General features: G+C 33.5%; 2 long non-coding RNA genes across 2 annotated transcripts; one reads left to right on the top strand and one right to left on the bottom strand.

Moving 5' to 3' along the window:
* Nucleotides 1–1,724: 1,724 nt before the first annotated feature.
* LOC135843884 (uncharacterized) lies at nt 1,725–8,068 on the top strand. The gene is made up of 2 exons (XR_010558398.1): nt 1,725–1,936; nt 6,120–8,068. It is a non-coding gene; the product is annotated as an uncharacterized LOC135843884 (long non-coding RNA).
* Nucleotides 8,069–13,689: 5,621 nt separating this feature from the next.
* Nucleotides 13,690–19,730, bottom strand: LOC135846089 (uncharacterized). The gene is made up of 4 exons (XR_010558879.1): nt 14,849–19,730; nt 14,542–14,729; nt 14,331–14,457; nt 13,690–14,244 (listed from the first exon to the last, which is right to left on the bottom strand). It is a non-coding gene; the product is annotated as an uncharacterized LOC135846089 (long non-coding RNA).
* Nucleotides 19,731–20,044: the final 314 nt, after the last annotated feature.

Here is a 20,044-nt window from a genome sequence, read left to right on the forward strand (position 1 = left end):
TATGTACATTTAGTATGAGAAATTCCCTCAACGCCTCTTCCCCCCCCCCCCAACCAAAAAACAAACATTCGCAAATTTTCATGATCATAAAAAAATTCCGTAATTAGGGAATCGTTTTTCCAAGTCAAAATTCGAAATTCTCGAAGTTAGAGTGCGATTTTGAGTCAACGAGCTCGAAAAGGCAATTCTTAGATGCCAAATTTTTAAAAAATTTTATTTGAAAAAAAAAGTTGAAAAAATTTTTTGTGTCTGAGAAATTTGCTTAAAATTCGCAATTTATGCGTCGAAATTCCTCGAAATATACCCTTTTGTTTAGAAAGATTTACGTTCATTCCACCGAGTGATAATGATTACCTGGTACATATTTCCTACCAAAATTGAAAAAATCATGAAAAATAAGTAACTTAAGGAGGACAATGTTAGTAAAATTTTCAATTTCTGCGTCAAAATCCTTCTAAACATCCCTCTTTTTGGAAAAAAATAATAAATAAAAAACAGGCCCGAATAAAAATTCTGGTTTCTGTGTATATGGAAGGCCCACCATCACACCCCCTCCCCCTTCTACTTAAAATTGAAAAAAAAATCGAAAAATGCATGAAATAACAATTTTTTTTAAATTCTGGATTCCAGAGTTGGAACACCCCTTTCTGTACGGATCCACTAAAGACTCCCAAGAAATTAAATAATGACACGTTTCCAAAAAAAATATTAGGGAGAGTTTTTCTCCTAAGAGGAGCTAGGGCTAGGAGGTATTTTCCAATTCGGAATAAAAATGAACTAATTATTCAAAATAGACCTGGCGAATTGTGACCTATCAAAGTGGGTTAAAATTTCGCAAGAATTTCAAATATTTCGATGAACATTTTTTAAAAGTATATCTGAAAAATTTTGAGCTCAAAATAATTATCAAAATGTTACTTTGAGATTTTTGTGAAATTTTTGAAAAATTTTCAGCCCGGAATTGAGTCGTGATTTTTAAAATTTTCGAAGAAGTATAATGACATCTATCAAAATGGATTGAAATTCAAAAATTTCTGTTGGGTAAACTTTTTGATGAACTTTTCGCTCAAAATTAAGTAAGTTCGGAACTTTGAGTAACCATGACAATTTTTCAAAATGTTGGGTAACTCATATTGGTAGATCACTGAAATTTTATCGAAAATCTCTAAAATCATTATAGATGGGTATTCAAGTGAGTTGAAATTTGGCAAAAAATTCAAAAGTTTCTACAAAGATTTTTTTTTTGAGAATTTTCTAAGAATTTTTAGCTCGAAATTCGGTTCATTTTTGGAAAAAAGTCATTTAACTTATCGAAAAGTGGCGAAAATTTTGGTAGAAAACTGGAATTTTTCCATCAAAAGTTTTTTGAAAAGTTATAGATACCTTTAAAATATTTGGAAGATTTGTGAGAAATGAGAAAATTTAATCTCAAAAAAAAATAGTAGAATTGATGCAGCAATTTCTCAAAAGTCTTCAAAAGAACTGCTGATGAAAATTTTCGATTCGTTCTCGCTGTTTTAACCTAGGTATCGTGATAGATAGCACGGTATGTTTTTTAATAATCATGATCTGATTTGAGGCTTAAAATTCTTCTAACTACCGGGTCATTTCCTCAGAACGCAATAAGGAAAATACCTACGTAAGGTTACTGTAGGTATTTAAAATGATGGTAAACTTCAATTAACTGTCTATTGATTGCACGGTATTAACAGAAATATCAGATTGATAATCTGTACAAAAAATTTAATAACTTCCCTCGTCACACAGATACCTAGATATCATTTTTCCTCTCTTACATGAGTTGTGTAGTTCCATCGTTTGAGAACATTTTGTTTAGCGCCTTATTGTGCATTATACAATTTGCATTCCATTCGTGATTTGATATCAATACCGGTACAGAACTGAATGCGACGAGACAGTTACAAGTTGGATAAAGGTAAAGTGCGCATTATAAAATTTTATTCCCACAAATCTTTTTTCGGCTGATTACTAATTTATGCCTACGTATTTGAATAATGCGAGTTGGCTGCTATACAGTCGGACATCTTAACCCTTAAAGACCCCTGCTAATCCTGAGATGTTGTGTGAAAATGCTATAAAATTCCCTGAATTAGATCATCACAAGCATCACTTTAACACACAATTCACCCCCCCAGCCCCTTAAAGCCATTTCGTAAAAGAGGTACCGATTTTTTCAATTAAGTATCCTCAAAAACTGAAAAAGCAAAAACCCCAATGAGGTCAGTCATGGAACTGAATGATAAAGTATCATTTGATGTACTGAATGAGTGAAAGCATATAATCCCGAAGAACACCCCACCCCTTTTGGGGCAAATTTTGAAAAAAGTTGGGATAAGATACAGGGACTCATGCTCCATTTTTGGATGAACATATTGATGGTATAGCTTTCACAAAATTGCTGGGTGGATTGTAGATTTTCTGAGCGTTGGTCTGTTTAAGAGCATTTTGTGTTCCTTTCAACTTTTTTTCTGTCATTTCAAGCCTACTTGATAATATTTTCCTATTATGTACTCTGTGTATGCATGCTCTGTTTTTTCAGGGTTTTTATGGAGACAAGCGTATCAAATTTTCAAAAAAACGCTCTGATCCACCCTGCACGCGCCTTTCATGATTTCATTTTGTGAAAGCTATACCATCAATATGTTCATCCAAAAATGGAGCATGGGTCCCTGTACTTTATCCCAACTTTTTTCAAAATTTGTCCCCCAAAAAAGGGTGGGATGTTCTTTGGGATTATGCTTTCACTCATTCAGTACATCTAATGATACTTTATCATTCAGTTCCATGATTGACCTCATTGGGGTTTTTGCTTCCTCAGTTTGAGGATAATTGAAAAAATCAGTACCACTTTTACGTGACGGCTTTAAGGGGTTGGGGGGGGGGGGTGAACTGTGGGTTAAAGTGATGCTTGTGATGATCTAATTCAGGAAATTGGAAGCATTTTTACACAACATTTCAGGATTAGCAGGGGCCTTTAAGGGTTAAGTTGAGTTTGATTCTTTGAAGGACAATTGCTGAAGAAATTTTTTTGTGGAAAGTTGTTAAAATTACTTATACGACTATACATATGTGCAAAATGCATCTGCATATCTATACCCACATACATACAGGGTGCCAAGAGATATCGAGTACCCCTAAAAAAGTTTTTCATTAAAAATATACGCTGGCAACGTGAAATAGATGCATATGATTGGTGGAATCAAATACTACATATCAACTGACAATACTGGCAACTCCGTCGAAAAATGGTGTTTTATCCTCCTAGCGGCCTAGGGTGAAACTAAATGTTACCACAACTACCCCAAGCATCTGATTTGCTTATTCAAATTTCGCGGACGCGCGAGATTCAAACCAGTTATAAACCAACCAATTAGAGCATTTTTGATAAGAGTTAGTTTTAACCCTGGTCGTTCAGATCGCGCTAATACCGTGACAAAAACGCTCAATGTATTTTAAATGGAGTTGCCAGTATTGTCAGTTGATAGTATTTGGTGGAATGTTATCTCTCCAGTCCAACAACCAATCATGTGCTATCATTATTTGGCTAAACCTGCCAGTGGTTGTATCGGGTTGATTTGGTTATAGATAGTAGTGTATAGCGAGCACAACCTGAATGTTTTCGCACTTGGTCTGTGCACGCATCCCAAAATTTGATAATGTGTAAGTGGGAGGAGTTACGCTTTGACAACTGTCGTTTGTATGTGTGATTGACGTTTGACATGATTGATGACAATGATGATGTCATGCCCATACACCGGCTACACATTCAATGCGCTACTAGTTATAACGTGAACCGGTGTGACATTTTTTCAACTCGCTACCCGCTACTAGCGAGAAGTGAGAATTTAGGATACAGGTACAGTAGTTACCTGCTGTCAGCAAGTACTGTTTTCAGCTCTAGTACCTACCTACCTAAGCCTCACAGGGGGATGTGAAAATATTTAGGAGGAAAAAACTTTTTGATGCGCTGAACACGATTTTGAAGGTATTTTCACTCAAAACCCCAAGGGGGTAGGGGGAAACGGGTAAAAACTCAAAATTTTGAAACTTTTCATATGGAGTGTTTAAATGTAGTTTTTTTGATGCGCTGAACACGATTTTGAAGGTATTTTTATTCAAACCCCCACGGGGGTAGGGGGAGGGGATAAAAACTTGTAAGCTTGAAAATTTTCAAGTGGGGTATCTAAATGTAGGGTTTTTGATGCGCTGACCATGATTTTGAAGGTATTTCCACTCAAAACCCCAATGAAGTGACAGGGGAGGGGGTAAAATCTCAAAATTTTGAAAACTTTTATGTGAGGGGGGGTCTAAATGTAGGGTTTTTGATGCGCTGAACACGATTTTGAAGGTATTTTCACTCAAAACCTCAAAGGAGAAGTAGGGGGTGGGGGTAAAAACTCGAAATTTAGAAAATTTTTATGTGAGGTGTCTAAATATAGGTTTTTTGATGCGCATGAACACAATTTTGAAGGTATTTTCACTCAAAACCCCGAAGAAAAGCAGGGGAGGGGGTAAAAACTCAAAATTTTGAAAATTTGTGAATGTCTGTACGTACTTATGTACAATAACATGCCTATTCTGTTTGATTGGCTACTGAGCTTTTTTTTCTTGAATTACACTCGTTTTAAGTGGCCTCCTGGCCTATAGTGTGTCAAATGTTTTCTTCTCGATCATATTTCGCACATTTGGTCGAAATTGGTAGACGTAAATCCGCCCATACACTCAGCGGGCATGTGCTCATAACATCACTGGTCATATTTTTACCCACCAAACCCTTATTTCCAAAAAATTGATGATTCGTAGCAATAATACATCAGTCTTGGTTGTATTTTTCTTGTTTTTGCCCAATGTTGCGAGTTGTAGCAAAAATTGATAAAATCATGTAAAAGTATACACATTTCAGTGGTACTTTTCATGAAAATAGTTTTTTAGGATACATCGAGGCTGTTTTCAAAATTTGAAGTTGATGTTGAAATTACATAGTAAAATGAACTGACTTTAATTAAAGATTACCTACTCGGCCTACGGAACATCTAAACTAAAAAACAAGTATATTTTTGAAATCTATGTTAAAAATACTACAAGAAAACACCAACAGTATCAACATCAACGCATATGTCACAAAAATTCACGGATGTTCAAACAAATGCATCATTGCCGCAAAACCAGGTGCTTCTATTCAACACGCTCCACTAGCAACACAATGTGCGTTCAAACTACCAGCACAAGTCAAAACAAATCATTCGAGGGTTATAGTACACGTTGGGATTTTGAGTTTTGGTCATGTTAGTGCAGTTTGTTTTTTTCAATTTCTCGATTTTTTTCCTCCTAAATATATATATGGACCTAAGTATCCTCGACGTCACCATACATAAACGGTACCTTTTCGTCACCAGGCTTTAAAATGCCTCCGGCAGTGTATTTATAGCATATTCTTAACCAGCACAGTTGTAATAGTGATTATACTCTTTTCCCCACTTGATTTACATGCTTTAAGCTTATACAAAAAAAATTTACGAGAATGGTACCAATTTGCCTCCGACTATAAACTGATCTCTTCCGTGACCTTGTGTATTTAAAAAGATATTGACTATACCAAATTGTCACCTGCTGCCTTGCCTAATAGACTGCAACTGCGCTGGCTACGAATACGAAAATATAACACAACTGGAAGCATTTAAAAAGCGGTGACCAAAAGGTACTGTTTATATACGGTGACGTCCAGGGTATGTCTGTGTTGATGGAAAATTTTTTTTAAAATCTGTATACAGTAGGTGTATACATGACCTTTTCGTCACCGGACAAAGTTTTGCCCTTTTACGTTTCAGGGGAAAACAAACCGTTTGAACTTGTTATACACAGGGAAACGTCTTCGTCACCGGCAAAACGCCTCCGTCACCGAATTCGGTGACGAAGAGAACGCGTGAGTATATAAAAGGTGACGTAGAGGTACCGTTTGCATATCTATGTATTTGTACTTACATACATCCCACTGTGGCGCGTGCCTATGTTACTTTATCCGCTAGCTTATTACATAAGTGCAATGTAACCTACTTTGATTCTTGATTGTTACACATTTTATCCTTATGTTTGTGTAGGTAGCTGTTCCTTGAGTGTGTTAGAGCTGCAGTCACATCAACTGAATGATTGGCAATAAAACGATGAATTGGGCTGAAGGTTCTGGATCATAAATCCAGTAGTCTTTCTATAAACATTGTTTTATCAACATATGCCATTCCCTTAGTTCTTATTGTTTAAATAAGAACTGAGGGAATGGCATATGTCGACAAAACAATATTCATAGAAAGACTACTGGATTTAGGCAAGCCACCATACATTTTACTCACCCGTTCTCGTCGGGTTGGAAAAACTACATTTGCAGAGATGTTATACCACTTTTTTTCCGCGGATAGAAAACTTTTTAATGACACGTACATCGCCAAACGATTTCCCGAGGAATGGACGAAATATCCCGTTATCAAAATAGATTTCAGTTTTGTACAGACCATTAACACAATCGCTGATATCGATGTGTATAAAAAGTACCTCAAAGATACACCACGCGACATTGGAGCCAAACATGGACTCAATCATTCAAGAAGTTATTGCATTGACTTCCTGATCAAAAATCTGAACGCTAAGTATGGACAACGCATTGTCATATTGATTGACGAATGCGACGAAATTTTTAGAAAAGTTTACATGAAGGATTCTGATTTGTTCGAACTGTTTAGACCAACCGCTTGCACATTCTATAAAATGATGAGAATGCAGCGTAATAATATTAATGGCATTCAATATTCATTGCCGGAATTTCCCGACTATCCTTAATCTACTTTGGTAATGGCCTGAGCAAATCGAGTATCCACGAGGTAACTTTCAGCAAGGACTTCTGCAGTGCTATAGGCTTCACACTGGAAGAAATAGAATCGAATTTTAAGCCACACTTGCAGCGTTTGGCCGATCATGATGGAGTGAGTGTCCTGGAAATCACTGAAAAGCTTACCAAGTGTTACACTTGGTTAGCTTTTCAGTGATTTTCGGGAGACTCTTTCCATCACGATCGGCCAAACGCTGCAAGTGTGGCTTAAAATTCGATTCCGGGTATAGATTTGGTTTGGAAGATGATAAAAACAAAGTGTTTATTCCTGTTTCCGTAATCTCCTGCTTCAGAAATATGAAAATTGCCGATTATTGGGCAGATACGAGCATTACTAACATTTTAATCGAACAGTTGAAAAAGTCTGAAATAACCGTAGAGGAGTTTTATCATTATAGGGTACCTGTTAAAGATGTGGAAGATATGTAGATGTATAGTAACGAATTCGGGCCTGATGTTCCAACGGCAATGTTATTATATCATCGCGGGTATCTCACTATCAAAAGATACCATTGTATTTAGTCGCGACTGATTCATTTATTTTACCAATTTGGGACAACTCCTACTTCCTAAATGCGGCCTTATTCAGAAAATCTATAAATTTTTATTGATTTTCTAAATAAGGCCGCATTTAGGAAGTACGAGTTGTCCCAAATAGATAAAATAAATGAATCAGTCGCGACTAAGTACATGTTGGATACATTAGTAAATTACGGCCAAAAAGCCTGTCTTTCACGTTGTTTTTTTTTGTTGGTCACAATTTCCTAAAAAAAAGTCAGTTTTTACCAAAATTTAAAAAAAAAATACGTTTTTTATCAAAATTACTTACCAGGGTCATTCCACGTAAATTCGACCAAAAAGTGGTAAGAGGGGGGGGGGGGTCAGCGATTTTTTGACATTTTTCATGGGGAAAGACCTTCCGAAGGGATGACCAATTGCGCAAATCGCAGCCCTCTAGCACGTTTCTAAAGGTTGCTAGGGGGGGTCAAAGTTGTCAGTGAACTTGAAATATCATCTGTTTCAGCAGTAGATCACTCGATAATTGCGATACCTACCAAAATGAAACTTTATCCAATAGTTAGGGGTTTTGAAAGACTTGTTAATATTTAAGAATGAATAATATGTAGGTGTACCTGTTCATGAAGTACATACCTATTCAATTCTTGTTTTGTGTGTACATTTCTTTTTTTCGCTGTTATTTGTTATATTTTCTACTGAACTGAACTGAACTGAACTGAAAAAATTTTTATTTAAAGACGCCCAACATCTAGGCTATTAGCGTCTGCAGTCAGGGCCGTATTTACGCACAGGCAACCTAGGCAGTTGCCTAGGGCGGCAGATTTTCAGGGGCGGCAGATTTTCAGGGGCGGCAAATTCTGAAGAGCTTTCATGGCAATTTTTGGGATTTTTCTAACTTGTAAATCGATTTTCAACAAAAATTACAAAAAAGTCGCGAAAATCGTCACGAATTTAAATTTTTTTAAATTCTTGTACTATTAGGTGTTCAATAGTAGTGCTACTGCTAAATTGGTATTTTGAATAATCATGAAAAATCAAAATTTCAAAAGCTTTCGCCCTCGCTTCGCTCGGGCATATAATTTTTCTTTTCTCTAAACAAAAGTTGAGTCTTGAGGGTAGAAAAATTGACCTCTCAGATCAAAAATGATGTTTTTTCACTTCTGAGGGATTGTGAATTTTGGTCTTTTGAGTGCTTTCGACCTCGCTTCGTTCAGACCATTTATGCGTGTTTCCAGAAATACCTACCTATTGGAATTTTATGGAAACAATTGTTAGATTTCTGGAGGAGCAGGGTTGTTGAGAGGGCGTCAAAAAGGACAGTTTGCCCCGGATGTGCTCATTCTAGAGGGCCCGATCAAAGAAGAGCCCTGTTTATTGTTCTTATAGGTATGTTGATAAAAGTATGGGGGGGGGGTACTTGATTTTTTTTGAAAGGGCGGAAAATTTCAATTCTGCCTAGGAGCGTAAAGAGGCTTAATCCAGCCCTGTCTGCAGTAAATTACATACATTAGAATACACAGATTTAAATTTTTAAACTAATCAACAAAATCACCAACATATACAGAAAGAAATTACATAACAATGGTAAAGGAAAAAAAATAACAAATTAATAACAATTAAAGAAAAAAAGTTTCAAATATCATTAAATAGGTTGGAAACTTTCAAGAAAGTGAATAATTTTTTTGCATAAGTCTTCATCATCTTCTTTTAAGTGTTCATATTTGAAGCCTATTCCCAGTATATTTTCAACATTTGATTTATATAAAACACAGGAGTCCAATATGTGTTGAATCGTTATGTTTACACTGCAACATGGACATTTCTTGAGAGATTTTTCTGTGAAGAGTGAGCTGTGAGTAAATGAGGTATGGCCTATTCGTATCCTGGCTAAAATTACTTCTTCACGTCTACTTGAACGGTATGAGGTAGTAGGATTTGGTGGTATAATGTTTTTATATGTCTGAACTCTTTCTTTAACAGCATTCAAGTTGGCAGGATCAATATTTTCAGAGGTCAGCAATTTCCTAATATGGTTTCCAAAAGGTTTGTAGGTAGAGTATTGTTTTTCAAGGCTTGAATGAAAAATCTTGAAGTAGTTCATGTGACTTGGATTCATGGCGATCTTTATGTAGTATTTTAGAGCTAGGCAGTTTCTTCTTTCTTGTAATGCGGTAGTACCTACTTTGGATATAAGTTTTGATATAGGACTTGTAAGCGCCTATACACAGACGAAGAGCATTAATGATTGAATGTGGAAAAAATACGTAATAATGCCCATCTATCTGCACCCCATCTGGTATGACTGAGTTTTTTAAGGATGTTCATAGCATTATTTCCTCTCTGTTTGACATAGTTGAGATGGGTTTTCCAATTTAAGCGCTCATCTAGGTAGAGTCCAAGAAACTTATGAACAGGAGTACTTGTTATTTCAGTGTTGTAGATTTGAAGATTGATACACTGTGTGGGTCCATGCTTACGATGAAAGTTGACAATAACAGTTTTTTCAGGTGAAAATCGCAGCCCCTTTTCAGTAATCCATCTCTGAAGTTGATTAATTGTTTCTTAGAGACTCTTTTGAAGTTTGTTGATTGATTTTGCTCGAATAAAGATCGCCAAATCATCAGCAAATAGTGAGTAATTTACTGGCTTGAGTATCACATTTTTAATATCATTCATTGCCAAAATAAATAATATTGGACTAATTACTGCTCCTTGGGGAGTGCCAATTTGTTGAATGTGAGCACTAGAGTAAGTTGTATTCAGCCGGATTTTAAAAGTTCGATGCCTTAGAAATGATTATATGAATAGAGGTAGATTTCCTTTAAGCTTGAGATTTTTCAGTGAGTTCATAATGGCTTGTTTTGGTATTCGATCAAATGCTTTTTCTACATCAAAGAAAATATAAGCTGTGTACTGTCTAGTTGTAAAGCCATCCAAGATTTCTTGCTGAAGTTTTACTAGCTGGTCTAAGGTTGATCTGTGTTTTCTAAATCCACACTGGTTTTCATCAAGTAGGTTTTTTAGTTCCAGATGATCCATTAATCGAACAACAACCATTTTTTCCAGCATTTTACATAAAACTGAGGTTAGGGCAATAGGGCGATAGCTATTTGGTTCTAATGTAGATTTTCCTGGTTTTGGTATGGGTATTACATGTGACTGGAGCCAAGAAGTAGGTACTTTGTGCATATTCCATATCTTATTGTAGAATTGTAATAAAATTTCAAGGTTATCTGTACTCATGTGTTTTAACATCTCAATATGAACATTATCAGGACCAGGTGATGAGTTTCTTGTTTTTCTGATGGCATTTTTCAATTCTAGTAAGGTAAAGTCAGCATTATACTCAAGGTTGCAATTTTCTTCTTGAAAACATTGGTCATTGAAATCATGAGTAATTTGAGATGCCAAGTATTCAGCTAGAAGTTTATTGTAGGAAGTGTTCTCCGCAAAATTATTAGCCAGGATTTTAGCTATCTGTGAGGATGAGAAAGCTAGGTCGCCTGATGGAGATTTGACAGCAGTAATAGGTGAAAACGAGCTTTTCCCAGAAATTCTTTTGATTTTCATCCAAAATTCTTTGATTGGAGTTTCTAACTTACGTTGAAATAGCATTATAATTTTGGATAAATAAAAAATGTTTGGTAGGTATTCTTGCAGATGATTTGCAATATTATTTTGTTAATTGAGAATTTTTTCGATGTTATTGCGAGGATTTCGTGTTTACATTTGAAATTACCAGCGATTATTCGATCAACGATTTAAAAATGAATTGTAAAATTGAAATTTGGCTAAAAATATTATAAACCGGTTTCAAAATACCTACACGATATGCAATTTAAATAACGAACACAAACTCTTGAGTTTATTTGTAAGTGAGTAGATAATGATCTTTATAATGGAAAATTCGAACTTTAAGCTAAATTAGCTTTGAATTAAGGCAAGAAACGTTAATTTAAAAATCATCAATTTGCTCCTTAAAAGTTGAAAATATGCAACCCAAATGACGTGGTAGATGAATTCGACAGATTTATGATACAAAATTACACCGATTTCACTAGAAGAATAGAAAGTAGTAGGAGGTTGTGGTATGCTCCTGATACCAAAACTTTGAAATTTTTTTATGAGTTTTAGGGAGCTTTTCGAGATGTAGGAAGTATCGTCGGTAGGGGTTTCTAATGTGGAGAAACTATTTCCGTAGTTGGTTTTGTCTCAAAGTTCAAAGTTGATAGGATAACGATACTTTTTAATGGAAAGTTTCAACTTTCAAGTTTAAAAATTCAGTATGGAATAAAGTAACTGGAGTTTGGGATCGATTTCGAGTGGGTATCTGACAAGGTATTTTTTAAGCCAAAAATTTTAGACCAATTCTTCAAAGAAAAGGTCAAAAATACGATTGCCCTGTTTAAATTTTGGGAATCGTACGTATTATCAAGTCAAAATTAAAATTCCTGAAGTTTGGGTACGATTTTGAGTCAGTGGTTTCAAAAAAGTATTTTTTAGGTGACAAATTTTCAAAAAATTTCTCAAAAAGGTCGTGAAATGCGATTTGGCAGCTACAACTACAGAAATCATCTTTTCCAATCACAAATTGAGTTTCCTGAAATTTGGAATTAGGTAAATTTAATTCTGCATCTGAATTCATATTCGTGTCACTGCCTTTGTTTTCATTTGAAAATAACACAATGAGATCAAATTTTTGGAAACAAAATGGCATTCCTCATCTTAAATTTAAAACAGTGATTACAGTTAGATATTACAAATTAGGTAAATACATAATAGAAAAGCACGAAAATAATTTTTATGGCGTAGGATATGAATACTTACTTTACAGAAAAGTTCTTGAAATTATCTTAAAACAATTATTTTGGAATTCAAATTTTAAATGCATGTTTTTCAAGACAATTCGAAAAAAAAAACAAATTGAATTGTTTATAAAAATGATTAAATTTGATGAAATATCGTTGAAAAATAATGAAATCTCACAAAACCTGCTCAAAGCACTGTAAAAAAAAAAGAAAGAAACAGATGAAGATTTACTAGAGAACCAGTGATATTAAAAAGAAAAAACTGGTAAAATAGGTACTGTCAAAAAGTTGACAAATAAGACAGACTAGCAAGATTTTTTTTAAATTGACAAAAATGGCAGCATTTATCACAAGATGGTACACAACTTTAATAATTTACCAGCAAAAATGGGTTTAAAAGTTCATACGTATAAGTGCTAAAATTTCTTCAAAAGTTGAGGAAAATTGAGAAAAAATCAGCAAAAAAGAAAGTAGGTAGATACTTATAATTATAGTAAAAAAAAAAAAAAAAAATGGATACCTACTCAAGTCGTCGATATTTTATAAAACATTTTAATAATTGCTGAGTAAGTATCTTTTGATGAAATGTCCTGAATTCTAACACAATTTATATATAAAATTGAAAATAAAACGTAAATTGCGTTTTAAAAAATGTAAAAAAAAAATCAACAAAAAAATATTATAGCAGTGTTAAAAACGCACAATTGAGTAAATTAGCTGAAAAGTTATCTAAAAAATGATAAAATTCTACTGAAATTCAGGGGAATCAAAATAAAATCTTTGCAAGTAGTGAAAATTTCGATAACATATTTGAAATGACTAAAAATGACAACATAATAGAGAAACAGGAATGAAAATCTCGTAAAGTAGTTCAAAATACTCAAAAAAGACATAAACTACCAAAATCTGGGCAGAATAAGCAAAAAAAAAAATTCAGAACTATTATTCTCAAAAATTAATTAAAGTAAAAATGTTCAAAAATTATCATAAGTACGCCAACAGAACAAGACAATGCGTTCCAAAAACTCAGAACTCAAAATTTTAGCTGCTTGAATTAAGTTTTACATTTTTGGTGACTTTTTAAAAAAAAAATACCTATAAACATTTTTCAAATTCAAAATGATCCATTTTCAGTGTAAAAGTATTTTTAATTTAGATTTAATTTACTGGTAAAATGAATGAGGAATCCTCATTTTTTAAGATCAATCTCCTAAAATTATTTTTTTTACTTTTAACCAATCTGTAGTCTCTGGACTTATTTCGATTTTTTCCATAAATTTTTGAAATTGAATTACTTACCTTAAAATTGATTGGGAATTGACCAAAACGGTTGTCATGTTCGAAATCAGCGTCCCAAAATTAGTCCAAAATGGTCTTTGTTGTATTCAGATCATAAAAAGGCTCTATAGTGTAAGAATTAACTTGGTCATTGTAACTTTGAAAATAATCTCAAACACAATCTTCAAATCATAGTTCATATAATTCTTCTCATAATATCACAATTATTAAATCGTAATTCAAAAATTAAATCATTAGGTAGGTAATTCAGTAGAATAACATGAATATGATTCATATACCTACTTATAAAATCAAACTATAACATTATCGAGATCTAGCTAAACCATTTCATCTCTCAAGAATGGTACCTATCTTATTTTTACCTCCACTTTTCTCTTTTGTAGTGAGAATTCCAAGCAATACAAGGACCAAAAATAAATTCGAATCATTACATCACACTACAAGCAAAAGCATCTACGCAGACAACAAGAAGCTAATAATAGCTTTTTACCTATCAACTAATAATGTTAAAACAACTGTACTTATATGTACTTAAGCATTCAATAATACAATCGTCTGCATTTTGGAGCTAGGATCAATGTCGTCTTCCATTTCCATAGTGACATCATACTGTCTAAATTATCTGGAGTTGGAATTGTGGTCAGCAAATTTTCATAAACATCGAGCCTCAGTAACAATTATTTCAGTAATCCATAATTTAGGTGAAAAGAATACCTACTAGAATATTGAAAATATGAAAATCATTAGTTGCATGCTGAACGGAACAAAACTATGAGGACAATATTAGGTATGCAGCTACGCACCTGCTTTTTGTAAAATGGAGGAAATTTGCAATTGCATCAGAGTGATTTCTTTTGAGAAACATTCGACACTAGCAATAGCGGAAGGCTCATCAAGCTCGGCTATTTCTTTGTAGGTATACCAATTCATCTGTTAAACAAATGAAAATGCATCCAACTTAGCAAATGGAAAAAAATGATCGAGAATGAATTTTAAAAAAACAAAAAAACATACTTGCAACAAAAGTAAGTAAGCTTTTTATTCTGTTGACTGTTTTCAAAATTGAAAATCGTCGGTGGCATTTTGAACTGATCTTTCTTAGACATCAAAAGTTGCTTTCTTTTTTTGTGCTTTTCCTCTTTTTCTCGCATTTTTCTACTGTCGTTGTGAGTATCTTTCTTCTTGGACGATTAATCAGGATTCTGTTTGAAACAAATAAAATACTTAAAATAATTTATATTAGATATAGTGAAACGAAATTAAAAGAGCATGCATAAATCTTTTGGGCTCACTCGCTAGTTGGAACTAGTTGGAATATTACCTTTGTGGAGATCTGTATGTCAAGTAGCGCTTCTACTGATGAATCACGGTAGGTACTCGTAACCGCCATTTTTGATTTTTAATTTTAATTATATTTTTGACAGGCAAAAAAAACGATATTTTTTATGTGAGGACGAGTAGTTTACTTTTGGCGTTTTAAAATTTTAGAATCTGAATGACGTTTTCTTGAAGGAAGTTGATTTTGAAAAAGAAAACAGAACAGGCCCAAACGAAAGTGAAAGCTTTTGAAAATTTGTATTTCGAGAGGCATAAAATCATAAAAACGATGTTTTTTTTTTTAAATTTTAGACAAAAGTTGTAGGAAATTTGGCGTGGATAGTAAAAGTATACTGAGCTATTTTCAACGTAAAATCAACCCCTAGCTGATGAGATATTAGTGAAACCCTCATTTTGGGGAGATTCAACCGCATGAGAAGTAGTCAAGAAAACAACCAAAGTGACCCCTATACTACTCATGTGTATGTACAAATGGAGAATTTAAGTGAAAAATATAAAATCATTTTTTAATTTTTATTTTGTGTTCAAATGTAGGAAGGACCACAAACATAGATTCACCTACAACGAAAGTATTAATTCAATTTATTAGAATTTTTTTTTATACATTAATTTTTTTTCGTGTAAGTAACTAAGTATATCTATTCATGTATTTCTTCATTTCGGTCTTTAGTTTTGGTGCTTCAGAAATTTCATCTAGCCTTCATCTTCGTTTCATTTCAAATAATAAGTTGATTCATAATTTTTGATTTGATAATTTATTAGAAATTTGTCATTTTGTTGGCTATTTTTTTAGCATACCAAAATTTTTATTGATACGTCACTTAACTTGATTCGAGTTTGTTCAAAGAGTGGTTAAACCCCAATTACAAATATTTTTTAATAATGGAACCCTTCATGGTGTTGTTCATAATAATGCATAATGCTAATCTAGATTTTATCCATGATAATCACTTAAGACAAATAGGAACACGCGTCCAGTCACGTAAGTAAGTATTAATTTTTTTTTTTTTAGTAATTTTATTAGGTATCTAAGTCTTTTTTCAATATAAACCTTTCCTTAGTCCCTCCCCCCGAAAAAATGTTATGTTGGCCACGTACATGAAGAGAGAGACCTGTCGAGTTGAAAAAATGAAGGTAAAATCTTCTGTGGGAGGAAAGTTTCAAACTTTCATGTGGTTGATGTGGTAAATAGGTATGTTTTTTGCTTCAAATCTAATAATGAAATCTCATTGATTGGGATTCTGAAACATTGTTTCCAATGTTCTTGAAAAGTCAGACAAAATATTGTAAAATTGTAAAAATATTCGTTATTGATGATTTTTTTCGCCAGTTTTTAAACATTTGATATAATTATGTAATTGCAGGAAATTAAAATTTAAAGATTTTAAAAGATTTTAAATTTACCAACTTGAAAAAAATAGGTAGGTAATGAGAAATTAAAGTGGCCTCAATTGAAAAATTTTGATCAGAAATATTGAAAGACTTCTAAAATTTTAAAAAGGGGTTAGAAGAAAGGTCGCCGAGACGATGAAAATTGATTTAATCGCTTGTGCTTCGTTTGTTATGATGGTTTGTGCTGCCACTCACAATCCCCTAACCCCCCTTCTCTGAAATAAGGGATTTAACCACTTATCAGGATTTACACATGTCAGTCTTTTGATCCTTTCTTAGGCATTTTTGGTCCAGGATATTGTAAGGGTGAGATATGGCCCAACCGCTATAGGTGGTTTATATTGTAAAGTTCTCGCAGTAAAGATTATTGAACTTATTCCATAGTGGGGACTGAAGGTTACGTGTACTAGTATATTCTCTATCCGAGGTTCCAAGCTCTGATCGTGAACCTCTAACAAACACTTGGTCCGGGTATCTCAAGTCCACTCTCCCTATTTTATAATGTTACCCATCGCGTGGTGAATTTGTGTTATATCGCGCTAATTATGGTATGTCGATTAATTAGTGCTTTTTTGGATGAACCGCTATTCGTTCCGGATCTTAGTGGTTCTACCCCTGGCAATGTGTACCTACCAACCAATACCCTGCGACATACTTAGTATGAGTAGCACCCCGACAAGCAGGGAACAAGTACAGTGTTGAAGTAAGAGATGTATCCTAAATCTTACCCAGTTTCCTTCACCATCCTATTAATACAGAGTTCAACGGGTACCCGGATCCGCGGGTATTACTCGGATCCGAAAATTATCCGGGTCTACCCGGTTCATTATCCGGGTAGAAAAATTCTAGAAAATGACGTCATTTTGAGCAGTTCATCTTTATATCGCTAGGATTGCTATATAAAGATGAACTTTTTTCGTCACTTTGATTTGGCAACGTCGCATTTTTCATTGTTTTTCACTACCCGGTTCCGTATCCGGGTAACCGGGTTGCTTTCCGGGTTGAACCCGGAAACCCGGTTATCCAGGTACCCGTTGAACTCTATATTAATTATAAGTAGTGTAACTTCACCGCACTTTTGTAATTAATCTCACTCGCTTATTGATTACAAGCTAGGCATGTTCCTGAGATAGTTCTGCACAATCCGCATAATCGTGGCTGATTATGCTGCTGACAGTTTTCCATGTCAACACAGAATAATATTAACCTAGTTAAGATTATTTGGTATAATTATGCTAAACCATTTCATTCAATTACATCGAATATAGGAGTAAAATGATTTGTCTACTGTGTTTCATTTCATAGGTAGATTCAGAATTAGTGTTAAATTGGAGCTAAGAAAGATTAACAGCCTCTTCTCTGAGCTAGACAAGTCCGAATAAATATTACTTCCCTAAGGAATATTTATTGGAATCCCCCAGGCATTAAGTTATTATCATATTTCCCCCTATAACCAATCTTTCCCAGCCCCCTCATTACAATATGTCAAATGATAAACAACTTGAATATAATAGAGCTCAAGGGACCAATACCAAGTACCTACCAACTGTACATCTCCAATCAAAACGAAACTTCGCCTACATATGTGTTATACACAGTGTTGAAAGAACAGATACTTATAACAGTTTTTAAGCCCTTTTACAGGATGAAGAATAATAAGACAAATAAAAACACACGTCCAGTTGCGTAAGTATTACTTGATTATTTTTTTTTTAGTAATTTTAATACGTTTTTGAGTGTTTTTACACACATCTTCAACACTTCTTCGTGATTTTAGGCAAATTTTATAGAATTTTCTTCTTTTTTTTGTGATTTTCGTGTTTTTGGGTATAATTTTAACGATGTATTAAAGAATTTTTCCAAATTCTATCTTTGTACTTATTTTTGACAAAATGTTATCCTTTCTTCAGCAATTTGATCGCATTTTTGAGTCTTTTTATGTCATTTTTGACACGTTTTTACACTTTTCATGTATTTATTTATAGGAACTGTGACAGAATTGACTTCATTTTTTTGTGGTATGTGGTGTTTTTAGAGCTTTTACACGATGTTTTTTGCCATTCCAGCTGATTTTGGAAATGACAAAACTGTTTTTAGAGCTTTTTTGAAGTGTTTCAAGTCCGAAATTGGGTTTTGATTTTTTGGGGATTTTTGAAAAAATTTGCGAGGAATTGAAATATTTTGACGAGACATTTGTTTGAGCATGTTTGAAGGACTCTGAGCCCAAAATTATGTCATGATTTCGGAAATTCTCTGAGAATGATGTCATGCAATCGGTAGAAATGGGTTCAAGTGTTGAAAAAAATTGATATAAAAACTTTTTTCGAGCATTTCAGAAAAATTTTGAGCCACGCGGTTCTCACTTTTTTATTTGATGAGTCGATGATTTAATATTTATCAAGTACGATGAACTAATTACCTCATTAATTTTTAGTGTAAAAACTGCAATTTTTCATAAAAATTTTTGTCAGAAAAATAAATTGAAAAACATTGAAAAAAATATCTTTGTATTCAGTGAACTGAAAATTTAAAAAAATCGTACTGAAAATTAATTGATTTATTTATTTATTTATTTATTTCAGATTACTATTTGTACAAAATGATGCCCGTAATCACGAACACACGAGTTGAAGTTAAACTACACGTGACCGGAAGCCATCGAGCTGATCGATCAGTCTAAGTAAATTTTTTTTCTTTTCTTTTCTATCCGTTTTAAATGAAATATATTTAGGTACCTATGATATTTATTTTTATTTTGTGTAATATGGTCTGTGATTATGTTTCCTTCATGACAAAGAAAAGCCTAATTGATGTTATTTTCAACAAAGAATCCTTTAAAATTTGCCAGGAACAAGAGAGAATTCTTCAGTACAATACTGAGGTGCCTAGTCAAAATTTTACTTGATGTATAGCTTATTGCATGTTACGTCGGCAGAGCTTGTCATTTCGAGGCACAGAATGAGGGAGACATAATCCAGTTCTTCAAAAGTGGCTGGAAGATGAAGATATTCGGCCTTATCACATTCGAGTAAAAGGTAAATACCAATCGTAAGATAGTATTTTGTGTTTCGGCATAAAATAATAAGTTACCACACTTCGTAGTAAGTACTCTACCCCCTTTCACAACGTGTTATCTTTTGCTATCTTAAAACAGTTACAGCAGAAGATCGGCCGAATTGGGAGTACTGTCCGAAATTCTAATCGGAATAGACGGAGATCCCCTACATGGTTCTCCTGGGCATTGCTGCGACGGCTCACTATAATTATACCTACCTACAGTTTATTTTTACCATTTAAAAATGTTTAAAAATATCATTTTTATAATTTTTCTTTAAAAATTTTTTCATTTTGTTCAAATTATGGAAAAAAATTGATTCGCAAATTTTTAAAGAAATTGCATAATTGATTTTTTTTAAGTATTTCATTTTCTTTGTTACTTTTTCAAATTTTTAAAAAAGTTTTGATTTTTTTGAAAGAATTCATTTTTTTAAATTTTTGAATAAATTTCCATTTTTTTAATTTTTTAAGAAATTTATTTTTTTTAATTTCTATTTTTGAAGTTTTAAAATTTTTTTACGTATGTCGAGTAAACAAGGTAGGATTGATGGAATGTGAACTTGACGTACTTTTTATTCATAGGTCAGAGCGAAGAAATTTCAGTTTGGTAGTAGTGTAGAACTCAACTACCACTTTTTTTTTCAAAAATTATCATAACTCATATTTTTCATTCTGATTGCATCAGTAATTTGCAGAGATAATAATCATATCATTGCAATTAAATTATTTG

This window comes from Planococcus citri, chromosome 4 (assembly GCF_950023065.1).
Source record: "Planococcus citri chromosome 4, ihPlaCitr1.1, whole genome shotgun sequence".
NCBI lineage: Eukaryota > Metazoa > Arthropoda > Insecta > Hemiptera > Pseudococcidae > Planococcus > Planococcus citri.